Below are 14,053 nucleotides of genomic sequence, written 5' to 3' on the forward strand. Positions count from 1 at the left end.
GCGTGGTGGCTCATGCCTGTAATCCCAGCACTTTGGGAGGCCAAGTCAGGCTGATCACAAGGTCAGGAGTTAGAGATTAGCCTGGCCAATATAGTGAAACCCTGTCTCTAATTTAAAAATACAAATATTAGCCGGGTGTGGTGGTGCATACCTGTAGACACTCAGGAGGCTAAGGCAGGAGAATCGCTTGAACCTGGGAGGCAAAGGTTGCATTGAGCTGAGATCGCACCACGGCACTCCAGCCTGAGCGACAGAGTGAGACTCCATCTCAAAAAGAAAAAATAAAAAAAGAAAGGCTCTCACATTATACATGACTGGTATAATATGATGTACAGGTAGACCACAAGTTAAAGATGCAGATTGTAAGCATGGAACCCACCTTTTTCTTTTTTTTTTTTTTTTTTTTTTTTTTTTTGAGACAGAGTCTTGCTCTGTTACCCAGATTGGAGTTCAGTGGCATGATCTCAGCTCACTGCAACCTCTGCCTCCTGGGTTCAAGTGATTCTCCTGCCTCAGCCACCCAAGTATCTTGGATAAGAGGCATGTGCCACCATGCCCGGTTAATTTTTTGTATTTTTAGTTGAGATGGGGTTTTGCCATGTTGGCCAGGGTGGTCTCGAACTCCTGGCCTCAAGTGATCTGCCTGCCTCAGCATCTCAGAGTACTGGGATTACAGATATGAGCCACCATGCCTGGCCTAGGACCCACTTTTAGAAAGAATAGCAAAGAAATATAGCTAAAAGCTAAAATAAGAGATAAAATGAAACACTAAAAAACAAAACAACACAATCCAAAAAAAAGGCAGAAAAAGAAAAAAAGAAACAAGACAAATAGTAGGATCAGCTGGACATAGTGGCTCATTCCAGAACTTCAGGAGGCTGAGGCAGGAGCATTGCTTGAGCCCAGGAGTTTGAGATCAGCTTGGGAAACATGGCAAAACCTTGCCTCTACAAGAAAATTAAAAAATTAGCTGGGTACAGTGGTGTGTGCCTGTAGTCCCACCTATTCATGAGGCTGAGGTGGGAAGATCATTTGAGACCAGGAATTCCAGGCTGCAGTGATCTATGATTGCACCACTGCACTCCAGCCTTGGTGACAGAGCAAGACCTCGTCTGTAAAAACAAATAAAAATCAAATAAATAAAATTAAAATAAACTTTAAAAATATCAGTATCGGTTGGGTGCAGTGGCTCATGCCTGTAATCCTAGCACTTTGGGAGGTCGAGGTGGGTGGATCCCTTGAGGTCAGGAGTTCGAGACCAGCCTGGCCAACATGGTGAAAACCCATTACTGGTAAAAATACAAAAAAAATTAGCTGGGCATGGTGGCACATACCTGTATTCCCAGCTACTTGGGAGGCTGAGGCAGGAGAATCACTTGAACCTGGGAGGCAGAGGTTGCAGTGAGTCAAGATCGCGCCACTGCACTCCAGCCTGGGCTACAGAGGGAGACTCCATCTCAAAAAAAAACATTAGTATCATAGACTTAAACACTCAACAATATTGAAATTACATTAGGCTGAATGTGATGGCTCATGCTCGGAATCCCAGAACTTTGGGAGGCTGAGGCAGGCAGATCACTTGAGGCCAGGAGTTTGAGACCAACCTCGTCATCATGGCAAAAACCGGTCTCTACAAAAAAAAAAAAAAAAAAAAAAGAAAGAAAGAAAGAAAGAAAGAAAGAAAAGAAATCACATTAAATGTAAATGTTTCGAATGCCTCAACTATAAGTTAGAGATTGTCAGGAAGGGTAAGAAAGCAAAACCCGGCCAGGCGCGGTGGCTCACGCCTGTAATCCCAGCACTCTGGGAGGTCGAGGTGGGCGGATCACGAGGTCAGGAGATCCAGACCATCCTGGCTAACACGGTGAAACTCCATCTCTACTAAAAATACAAAAAATTAGCCGGGCATGGTGGTAGGTGCCTGTAGTCCCAGCTACTTGGGAGGCTGAGGCAGGAGAATGGCGTGAACCCGGGAGGCAGAGCTTGCAGTGAGTCGAGATGGGGCCACTGCACTACAGCCTGGGCAACAGAGCAAGACTCCGTCTCAAAAAAAAAAAAAAAAAAAAAAAGAAAGCAAAACCCAACTATATATTGTGTATTGTCTACTAAAACTGCATTTTAATTATAAAGTGACAGATAGGTAAAGGTAAAAGAATAAAAAAAAAAATACTATACAAACACGAATCTGAAAAAAATCTGCAAAACATGTATGTGATGAGATTTGTATTTAAATATATAATGAATTCTTATAACTCATTAATAAGAGCAATCCAATTTAAAAATAGGCAATATATATTAATAGATATTTCACCAAAGAAGATATATAGATGGCAAAAAGACACATGAAAAGATGTTCCACATAATTAGTCACTAGGGAAATGCAAATAAAAACCATAATTATACACTCATTAGGATAGCTTAAATTTAAAATGTCTGACAATACGAAGTATTGACAAGGTTGCAGAAGAACTGAAACTCTCATATGTTTGTGGTGGAAATGCCAAACAATATATTCCTAACTATTAGAAAATAGTTGGGTGGTTCCTTGAAAACTTACACATAAACCTGCCCTATGATTCAACAATTCCACTCCCAGGTTTATTCCTAAGAGAAATGAAAATATATGTCTGCACAAAAACTTGCTCATAAGTGTTCATAATACCTTTATTTATAATAGGCTAAACTGGAAATAACCCAAACATGCCTCACCTGGTGAGTGGATAAACAAATGTGTTGTAACTACACAACGGAATACTATTCAGCACCAGAAAGGAACAATTCACTGACACAGGCAACCATGTAGGTGAATGTCAACAGCATTATGCTGTGTGAAAAAAGCCATATATCTGGAGGATCCAGTTCATATGAAATTTTAGAAGAGGCAAAATTATCGTAATAGAAAGCAGATCAGATGTTGCCAGGGACTGGGTGCGGAGGGAGGAAACTGACTACAAAACGGCACAGAGAACTTTTGGAGGAAATAGAAATATTCCTTATCGTAATTGTGGTGGTGGTTATATGACTGTCTACATTTGTCAAAACTCATCAAACTGTATGCTTAAATTGGTATATCATATGTAAATTATACCTACATAAAGCTAAAAATAAAAAACAAAAACAATTTTTAAAAAAGTGATAATCATAAGAAAGCTAGAGTAGCTATATTAATATAAGAAAAAGAAGACCTGGCCGGGTGCAGTGGCTCATGCTTGCAGTCCAGCACTTTGGGAGGCCAAGGCGGGCAGATCACGAGGTCAGGAATTCAAGACCAGCCTGGCCAACACAGTGAAACCCCGTCTCTACTAAAAATACAAAAATTAGCTGGATGTGGTGGTGGGCACCTGTAATCACAGCTACCCAGGAGGCTGAGGCAGGAGAATCTCTTGAACCGGGGAGGTGGAGGTTGCAGTGAACTGAGATCATGCCACTGCACTCCAGCCTGGGCGACAGAGCTAGACTCTGTGTCGAAAGAAAAGAAAAGAAAAGGGAAAAAGAAGACCTTTCTACAAATCCTTCCCAGAAGACTTTTCCTCACATCTCATTAGCCAGAATTTCCCCATATATTCATGCTTAAGCTGATCACTGACAAGGAATAAGATTTGGAAGAATTGAAGTTTAGGACCCTGTAGTGCTCAGGCATAGGGCACTCAGGAATCACCCACTCAGACTAGGGATTCAGCCGGTCTCCCCTGAGGCAGATGGCTCAATAGAGGTTGGGTGGACCCCTCAATAACATTGAGGTTCTGTTAGAAAACAGGAGAGGTGGTCAGGTACAGTGGTTCAGGCATATAATCCCGGCACATTGGGAGGCTAAGGTGGGAGGATCACTTGAGTCCAGGAGTTGAAAGACCAGCCTGCACAACATAGCAAGATCCTGACTCTCCAAAAAAAAAAAAAAAAAAAAAAAAGAAGAAGAAGAAAATTCAAAGAGGAAGGGAAGTGTATGACTTAGGGTAGCTGTAGCAGATGTAACAAGTAAGCCCCCATATTTCAGTGTCTTAACATCATCAAAACTCACTTCTCCCTGCCATAACAGAACAATGCAGATGTTCCTGTTGGGGGCAGCTTTCTTCCATGTGGAGATTCAGGGACTCTTATTTCTCTTCCATCTTGTGGCTCAGTTATCTTTGGCCTCTGCTTCTAACTAGCAGGCCAAGGAATAAAGTATGGAGAAGCCACACAACTACTTCTCAACCTGCCTTCTATCCAAGTTACACATATAATTTCTCCTCACACTCACTGTCAAGAACCAACCATGCAGCCACATCTAGATGGAAAGGGAGCTGGAAATATAGCCCCTAGCAGGAGAGCCGATTCCTTTGATATCACCACACTGTGGAATGGGACACATTGGTATTCTGGTAGACGGTTGTCTGCCAAGATGGAGGTAGAGGTGGAAGCAATTTTGAGAGACAACCCAACAGCTTCTATTACATAAATACTTATTTTATTTTATTTTATTTTGAGACAGGATTTCACTCTGTCACCCAGGCGACAGTGAGGTGGCATGATCAGAGCTCACTGCAGTCTCCTCCTGGGCTCAAGCAATTCTCCTGCCTCAGCCCCCATGTAGCTGGGACTACAGGCACATGCCACCATGCCTGGCTAATTTTTTGTATTTTTAGTAGAGACTGGGTTTTGCCATGTTGCCCAGGCTGGTCTTGAACTCCTGGGCTTAAATGATCTGCGTGCCTCAGCCTCCCAAAGTGCTGGGATTACAGGTATGAGCCACTGTGCCTGGCCTACATAAATACTTTTTAAAATCCTTTCTCAGTTATCCCCAGAATAATCCTTTGCCATAAACATTGTCTCCATTTTATAGATGGGGAAACTGCACACAGAAAGGTTAAATAACTTGCCCCAGGTCAGCAGCTTTTGTAACTGGCAGAGCCAGGATGTTCCCCCAGGGTCTGTGACGCCACGTCTGCTTCTCTCAACCTTTATTCTGCATTGCTTGATGAAAAATTTCACTGAATCGCTCTTCATCATTTGGCTCAGATGAGTGTCAGAAGGAACACTTTGAGAATGGGCCACACAGATGAGGAACAGGTGTCTGCCACACACTCACCAAGTGCTTTTTCATCATGGCATCAAGGATCATGGAAATGTTACACCAGCCACTCTTTTCTGGAGCAATGTTGACCCATGTCTGGGCAAATAAGAAAGGTTTCATATGAGTATGTCTGTTCAAATAAATCCTAACTTTCTCACTGGGAAGGAATGACTAGTTTCCACGACTCACAGGACACCACCCCCCACCCCAATATCAAAAATTTCACCTTTCTTTTAATACTAGCACACAGTGAGAAGTGGTACGCTTCTGTTTTTCTCGGTTTTCATCATAAGCTTTGGCTGTCCCTGGCATTCTGTATGCCACACATGTGTCAAACGCTGCAGCACAAGGATGGGCTAGGGGCAGGAAGGCAGCACAGGAAAGGGGCAGGTCTGGGAGAGGACTTTTGTTAGGTCAGTGCAAAAGTAAGTGTGGTTTTTGCAATTAAAAATAATGGCAGCCAACCTAACACAATTTATTGAGATGGTAGTACATGCCAGACTTCATTTTTAAATTACAAATGAAAAAATGCTACTATCCCTATAGCTGCCATGTTAGATGAACAGGTTGGAGGAAGAGAATGCAAAATGAGTTCATTCTGATTCAAAGTTCTTGGTACATTACCTGAAAATGTGTTTACAGTGGGTGAATATCTTCCCCTAGAGAAGAAAGCCTCACTCAAGCCATTCACTTCTTTAATCAGAGCTCAGGAGCTTTCCAGGCTATTTTATTTTAAGCAATTTCCTGGTGAAAATCAAGCACAAACCTCCATTTGAAGTGCTAATAATTCACATTGTAACTCCAGTCGGCTCCCTTGTCTGCATTTGATGTACTTTGTGAAGTCATTTTAATATTCCATAATCATTTTAATATACTGTGTAACATTGGAGAAGTTACTTAGGTTCTCTGAGCCTCAGATGCTTCATCTGTAAAATGAGCGGGTTGGGCTAGATCAGTGGTTTTGGATGACTTTTTCCTCAAATAAAATTTTATGTGGCACTCCAATATATAAAAGAGATCAAAGCAGAAGTATTCTAAGTATAGCTGAAGCATTTATTAAGCAGACCTACTATGTTTCGAACGTTGTGCTAGGTGCCTGGGAAACAAAGCTGAGGGGAACACAGCCTCTACTTTCATTCTAGTAGAGGAAACAGACACATAAACTAGTACAGATACACAACCCTGAAACAAGCATCAGATGCAGAACTGGTGACATGGACACGGTGGAGACAGAAGCTAGGGAAACAGGGAGAGCTCTTGGGGGAGTAATGAGTAGCTGTATCCCTCGGCCCCTCCTGGGGTTTCCATGCAGCCATGTGGACAGTTCAGAGTATGCTGGAGTGGCCCACCTCACACGTATCTGTCTCTCCACTTGTCTGCTTCAGGGCTCTAGACTCAGACAGGTACAGACAGGAGACAAGGAGGAGTGAATGCCGTAGGGGCCAAGCTCAGCTGTTGAGGCAGGAGAATCAGGGAGTAAATACCTGAGCCTCTTGTCCCCTGAGGGACAGTTCGAAGGCACATTCTACACAGTTTGTTCACAGCTGTGCTTACCTCAATAACACATATTTATTGACTTTCTCTTGTTCCCTGACTTGCTCTCCCATTCCCTCAACACTGCTTTTTGAGATAACTTCCCAGATAAAGAACTCACAGCCAAATCAGTGTCTCACGCTTTGCTTTCAAGGGAACCTAACCTACAGGAGTAGCCATGTGACATGTGGAAGGCATTTCTGAGGGAGGGGACAGCAGGAGATGGCAGAGTACACAGGAGCCATAAGCGGCTTGGTGCTGGCTGGACCATACCACCTGAGCTGTTGACTGCATAGAATCGGGCACACTCCCATTCATCTGCCCTGGACACGCAGGCCACTCCAGCCTTCAACCACTGTGTGCTTAGAGAAAGCAAATGAACCCTAATATTTGCTAACCCAGTGCAGACAGATGAGCAGTGCAGTTTTCTAGGGTTAGGAGAGGCAACTATCTGCTGCTCTTGGAAACAACATCCTTTCAGGAGCTCCTGTGACTCTAGTGGATGGCAGTGCCCTTTCTCATCACACTTTGCCTTGAGTTCTAGGGTGGCTGACACAGCCTCATCACATTCCAGTCTTTCCCTGGAAGCAGAGCTCATTGTGATTATTACCTCATTGCATTTAATCGGCAAATGAGGAGTTAGAATTTAAAATGTCCGTTGAAGGGCAGGAGGAGTGCACTAGAATTTTACAGTAAGAAGGAGTTGCTGCATTGTGCAACTGCATGAACATAATAAAAGAAATGAAAATGAAAAAACAGTAAATGAGGGAAAGGGAAAATAATGATGGCAAGGTAAGGAGGAGCCAGAAGGTTATGCAAAACTAGAGTTATGCCAAACTAGGAGCTAGAAGGTTATGCTAGAGGTTATGCAAAACTCATGCTATAAGTCCTCTTCAAGGCTTGGCACTGTGGCTCATGCCTGTAATCACAACACTTTGGGAGGCTGAGGCAGGAGAATTGCTTGAAGCCCGAGTTCAAGACCAGCCTGGGCAATACAGGGAGACCCTGTCTCTACAAAAAAAAAAATTTAAAAATTAACTGAGCATGCCCTCTCCCTCCTCCCTCCTCCCTCCTCCCTCCTCCCTCCTCCCTCCTCCCTCCTCCCTCTCCCTCTCCCTCTCCCCTTTCCACGGTCTCCCTCTCATGCCGAGCCAAAGCTGGACTGTGCTGCTGCCAACTCGGCTCACTGCAACCTCCCTGCCTGATTCTCCTGCCTCAGCCTGCCGAGTGCCTGCTATTGCAGGCGCGCGCCGCCACGCCTGACTGGTTTTCGAATTTTTTTGGTGGAGACGGGGTTTCGCTGTGTTGGCCGGGCTGGTCTCCAGCTCCTAACCGCGAGTGATCCGCCAGCCTCGGCCTCCCGAGGTGCCGGGATTGCAGACGGAGTCTCGTTAACTCAGTGCTCAATGGTGCCCAGGCTGGAGTGCAGTGGAGTGATCTCGGCTCGCTACAACCTCCACCTCCCAGCCGCCTGCCTTGGCCCCCCAAAGTGCGGAGATTGCAGCCTCTGCCTGGCTGCCACCCCGTCTGGGAAGTGAGGAGCGTCTCTGCCTGGCCGCCCATCGTCTGGGATGTGAGGAGCCCCTCTGCCTGGCTGCCCAGTCTGGAAAGTGAGGAGCATCTCTGCCTGGCCGCCATCCCACCTGGGAAGTGGAGGAGCGCCTCTTCCCGGCCGCCATCCCATCTAGGAAGTGAGGAGCGTCTCTGCCCGGCCGCCCATCGTCTGAGATGTGGGGAGCACCTCTGCCCCGCTGCCCCGTCTGGGATGTGAGGAGCGCCTCGGCCCGGCCGCGACCCCGTCTGGGAGGTGAGGAGCATCTCTGCCCGGCCGCCCCGTCTGAGAAATGAGGAGACCCTCCGCCTGGCAACCGCCCTGTCTGAGAAGTGAGGAGCCCCTCCGCCCGGCTGCCACCCCGTCTGGGAAGTGAGGAGCGTCTCCGCCCGGCAGCCACCCCGTCTGGGAGGGAGGTGGGGGTCAGCCCCCGCCAGGCCAGCCGCCCCGTCCGGGAGGGAGGTGGGGGGGTCAGCCCCCTGCCCGGCCAGCCGCCCCATCCGGGAGGTGAGGGGCGCCTCTGCCCCGCAGCCCCTACTGGGAAGTGAGGAGCCCCTCTGCCCGGCCAGCCGCCCCGTCCAGGAGGGAGGTGGGGGGGGGGGGTCAGCCCCCTGCCCGGCCACCACCCCGTCTGGGAGGTGTACCCAGCAGCTCATTGAGAACGGGCCATGATGACAATGGCGGTTTTGTGGAATAGAAAAGGGGGCAAGGTGGGGAAAAGATTGAGAAATCGGAAGGTTGCTGTGTCTGTGTAGAAAGAAGTAGACATGGGAGACTTTTCATTTTGTTCTGTACTAAGAAAAACTCTTCTGCCTTGGGATCCTGTTGATCTATGACCTTACCCCCAACCCTGTGCTCTCTGAAACATGTGCTGTGTCCACGCAGGGTTAAATGGATTAAGGGTGGTGCAAGATGTGCTTTGTTAAACAGATGCTTGAAGGCAGCATGCTCGTTAAGAGTCATCACCACTCCCTAATCTCAAGTACCCAGGGACACAAACACTCTGCCTAGGAAAACCAGAGACCTTTGTTCACTTGTTTGTCTGCTGACCTTCCCTCCACTACTGTCCTATGACCCTGCCAAATCCCCCTCTGCGAGAAACACCCAAGAATGATCAATTAAAAAAAAAAAAAGAAAAGAAAAAGAAAGTGTGAACAAATGACATCTATCCTAGCTTAATGGTTTAATGCTCAAAAAACTTCTAAATAAAATTACACAGAGGAAGTGTACTAATTGTATACAAAATATTAAAACATATCAAAATACAATCAAATTAAGCAGAAATATGTGACAGGGAAAATTCATGGAAAGGAGTGAACTGTGCTAAATATTTACTCAGAATTTAAAAGCACATGCAGACATTAAATTCACTCAAGCAGCAATGTAGAAAGCCACCATGCCTATAGACTGTGTTAGTATCAATGATGATCAACACCCAAAACAACAGCAAAACTACCAGTTACAAATATAAAAAGCCATTCCATTTACAAAGTGGGCTTTGATAACCAGCCCACTCTATAGCTTACAACATGTGCATTACAGTTAAGTGTTTAAGATCATGTGAACAGTCAACCAACGAAATCACTTATATCCATGAGCAACAAAAATGGCAAGTGAATTTTGAGGAAGAAAATGTAATAGCGTGTGGGGGACATTATTGTAGTTAGAATGAGGTAGTCAGGAAGTGATTGTGCCAATAAAAGTGAATATTATATTTCCAAATTGAAGTTGTTGTTAAATGATTTAAACATTTAAATAATTAAAATCAGAATGTCAAATTTCAAGATAGGTTACATTAAGTTTTATTTACTCCAAATCCTACATGCATAAAGATACCATATCATAAAGTTCTAGACAAACATTTCAAACTTCATGTAGATCTGAAGAGCCTTCATTGTCAGTGAGTTAGGCTAAACTTCTCTGTGCCCATTCCTGAGAGGTGAGGAAGGGGTTAAACAATGGAGACACAACCTTTGGGTATATTATATATAGACATGTAAAAAAGTGTGATTGTTGGACTGTGGACAGGGCTTATCTCAAATATTTTCTTTTATTCCTTCACCATTGCAAAACTTAAAGTTGTTTAATATGGATAGAACCTAATAATCTTATGTGACATCATTAAAGAGATACTTTCCAATTAAAAAAAAAATTAACTGAGCATGGTGGTGCATGTCTGTAGTCTTAGCTACTTGGGAGGCTAAGGTGGGAAGATCACTTGAGCCCAGGAGGTCGAGGCTGCAGTGAGCTGTGATCATACTACTGCACTCCAGTCCAACTTGGGTGACAGTACAAGACTCTGTCTCAAAAAAAAAATAAAAAAGTTTTATTCATTTGCTAGAGGGAGGTCATAGAATTGAACATAACCTTCCCAATCACTACCATGAAAAGGAAAATACTATCAGTTACAATATTTACAGACTCCATACGAAAAAAGAAACTAGTCACTAAGGAAAAGCACAACTATTTGTGGTACTGAGATGAGAGTAAAATTCCTCCATGCATCCTAAGCAGAGAGGCTGCTGCCTGATTTAACGAAGAGCATGTGTAAACCTGTCCTTCTGGGAAACAAAACGACAAAGCGCACAAAGCTGTTTCTTAGGACATCCCTCAGTATAGGCTGATGGTATCATGACAAAATGCAATTCAGTAAAAGCAACTTTATGAGGGTGCCAATATGGTATATCCAGGTACTAAGCTTACTGATGTTCTACTTAATTCATAACTTAGGGGTAGATCTTTGGGTGTCTAGAAAAATGTACGACTGCATTTACTTCAATAATCTTCCATAAATACTATTTTTTCCCAGCTGAGCATTTAAAAAAATATTGAGGGGCAGTACGTTTGAAATCCTCATCTAGATGATGACTTTTCTAGGTGGGGCCACATCAGGACAGCCAGCTGTGACTCAGAAGTGGACCTTCGGTGTTTTAATGGGGAGGGCGCCCTAGATTCTCCTCAGAAAGTAACTTTGCCTTCCAACCCAGAGGTCAATGGGTGATCGAAACCTCATAAAGTTTATATCATAAAGCATGGATACAATAATTTTAAGCTGGAAAAAATATTAAAGCAGGTGCAACAAACCTGCTTCTGCTGCAGGTGGATGAACAACCATTCATTAAAGTACCCATGACATGGCTGACTGTGCAAAATGCCATTCCATGTACATCCTCCAAGATAGACAAAGTTGCAAAATGTTGCAAAGTGTATCTGGGCAACAAGTGACTGGCTGAAGGGGATTATGAGTTATAAAGTAGATAAAAAATGGAGCCATGTCTACCAAAATGATGGCTCCGTTTTAGAACAATCGATCTGTGAGTCCTCTCCAGTGGAGAGTACACAGGGAGCAGGAGTTGTAATCCCAGTTTTTCATACTAAAGCCATGTCATCTGTCTATGAGTTTCTCTGTTCTCTAGTGCTGCACAGCACACCTATGGCTCAGCCCTAAGTTAGAGACAGAGAAGTGCAGCAAGGACAAAGACTGAACTTTGGAAGATGGACTAGAAAAGAGAATTGGCTGGATTTAGGTAAATCTCGAAATCTTGAGATTGGAAAGGATTTCCTCCAAGGTCAGTTTGTCCATGGCTCCACCTAATGTCCCCTTAGAGGGGCCTTAATGCCTTGGAGGTAAACATTTTACCTCGAGAGGAGAGGATACCACCGTATAATTTAACTCTCCTCATCACTGAGCTAAGTGGTTATCACAAACTAGGCCAATTTTTTCTCTTAGCAATTTTTACACAGTGACTCAGAGTTAAGACTTCGAATCAAAGTCTACCCCTCCCTTAAAGTGCAACACTTCAAAACAACTGAAGACAGCTCCTCAGAGCTCCCTGTTGTCTTCTCCAAGTCTTCCAGAAGAACCTCTTTCCATATAAGGTAACTCTTCCCCTGATGAGGGTTGCCTGATTTCACAGATAAAAATATAGAATGCCCAGTTGAATTTGAGTTTCAGATAAACAATGAATACATTTTTAGTGTTAAGTATGCTCTGTGTAATATTTGGGACATACTTATACTAAAAATATATTTCTTATTTATCTGAAATTCCAATTTTACTGGGCATTCTGTATTTTGGCTAGCAACCCTCCCTACTCAGTATGCATTTTAGTTTGTAAATGTTGTTTTTAAAATATAATGCTTAGAACTTAAGATAATATTCTAGTTGAACACAGAAGTGCAGCTCACGTGGGGTGAGAAAGGCAAGTGGGGAAATGGTGAAAGGAAGAGGACATCTTCACCCTTGTCTCCCTCCCTCCCCCTCCCAATTTATGTGTGAAGACTGAGATAAAACTCCCTTCCTGTGAGGTGATAAAGGCCTCTCCTGGGCATAGCAGGTCAGAGACAGGGCACAATGTTGGCTCGATGGGGCACCCTTGGGCAGCATCCTACTTGGCAGCCCTGACCTTAGGTAAAGAACTTACTCCAACATCCATAGCGCCTGCAACTATTTCTAATGTGTTAGCCCCTCTTTTGCACAAGGGACTGCTGTCTCCATTCATTTGAAGAGATACTTTCAGCCCAGATGATGGCATATTTGCAGAATACAACACATAATGGCTTGTGTCTCTCTTATCCATTTACCTTTCTTTCAATTCCTTTGCTCTTGTGGTTTCCATCTCCTCCCCGTCCTTCACTGTATTCCAGGTTTTTCATGCATTAAATTAGATGATAAGCCCCTCCAGGGCAAGGGCCCTGTCTGCTCGTAACATAGGAAATAGCCTCAGTCTTGGGGAGAGCTTTTATTGTCAAAGGCTCACCTCCGTCCAATTCCTTATTTTCTCCTCACACTTCTCCACCCCAGTGTTCCTGCAGGCGTGATGCTATGTGGGGTAGGTTCCCAGGGAGACACTTTTGGCCTGGTGGAGGTGGAATCTGGAACAGCTCTAAGTCATTTAAGAACACTTTCTCCACCATGTCCCACTTTAGTCTTTTAGGGCTGAAGAAAACATGGGGAGGATTGATAGTTGGGTGGTGACGAGCAGGACCAGCCAGCCCTCAGGCAGGACCCTGCTTAGCCCATACCAAACAGATGAGGTCCCTTGCTGTTTTCAAACTTGTCACATGAGCATTCTACAGCTTCCCCACTAATCTCACCAGTATTGCAGGACTCTCACTCGTGGGGAAATAAAGGCCTCCTCTTCCCACCCCTCCCTTTCTAACTTTTAATTTCATTTTCTAATTCTATAATATAATCCTAAATTTCTTTTTGTTTAGTAATCTCTGTTTAACTTTAACTGGGAAAATATACATCTGGACACAGAACAAGGAAGATTGTGAGTGAAAATGATTAGTGGAATGAAATGTTGCCATGGAATATACTCCTTCCCCTGAGCCCCTGCTGAAGTAGGTAGGGGTCGGGGTCATTTGGACTGTGTGCGTGTACAGGCTGCCAGAGGTGGCAGGGCCAACGACTCCAAGTCTAGGTGAATCTTAGAACAATCAGCAATTTCATTCACTGGGAATCTTTTAACATTTTCATTCACAAAGTTAAATAATATGATGATGTTTTTGCCTGATCTCAGCAGGGAAAACTTGTTTGGCGTAACAGTATGAGGACTCTTGTGAGGTTTTAGGGGTATCACCTGCAGAAAGACATGTGTGACCAAAAGACCATAATGTCTGACTGCTGTGACCAGTGCCCCTTGGGGGCACTATGATTGGAGAAAAGAAACCCATGTCCGTACTCTCCCTGGGGGTAGGCGTGAATCAATTAGAATTGCTGGAGAGTGAGTCTTCCTGCCCCAGGCAAGCCTATAGACTAAGATAGGAGAACAACTGGTTGGGGCAAAAGCCTTACCTGTATAGAAGGTTACTCACTCTGGTAAATAAATATCTTTCATAGTAAAAGCATCATCAGATTCCAGAGTCATGAATTAACAAATTGTGCCAGTCTGCTGTGTTTCTTCCTTTAT

Source organism: Gorilla gorilla, chromosome 1 (genome assembly GCF_029281585.2).
Source record: "Gorilla gorilla gorilla isolate KB3781 chromosome 1, NHGRI_mGorGor1-v2.1_pri, whole genome shotgun sequence".
NCBI lineage: Eukaryota > Metazoa > Chordata > Mammalia > Primates > Hominidae > Gorilla > Gorilla gorilla.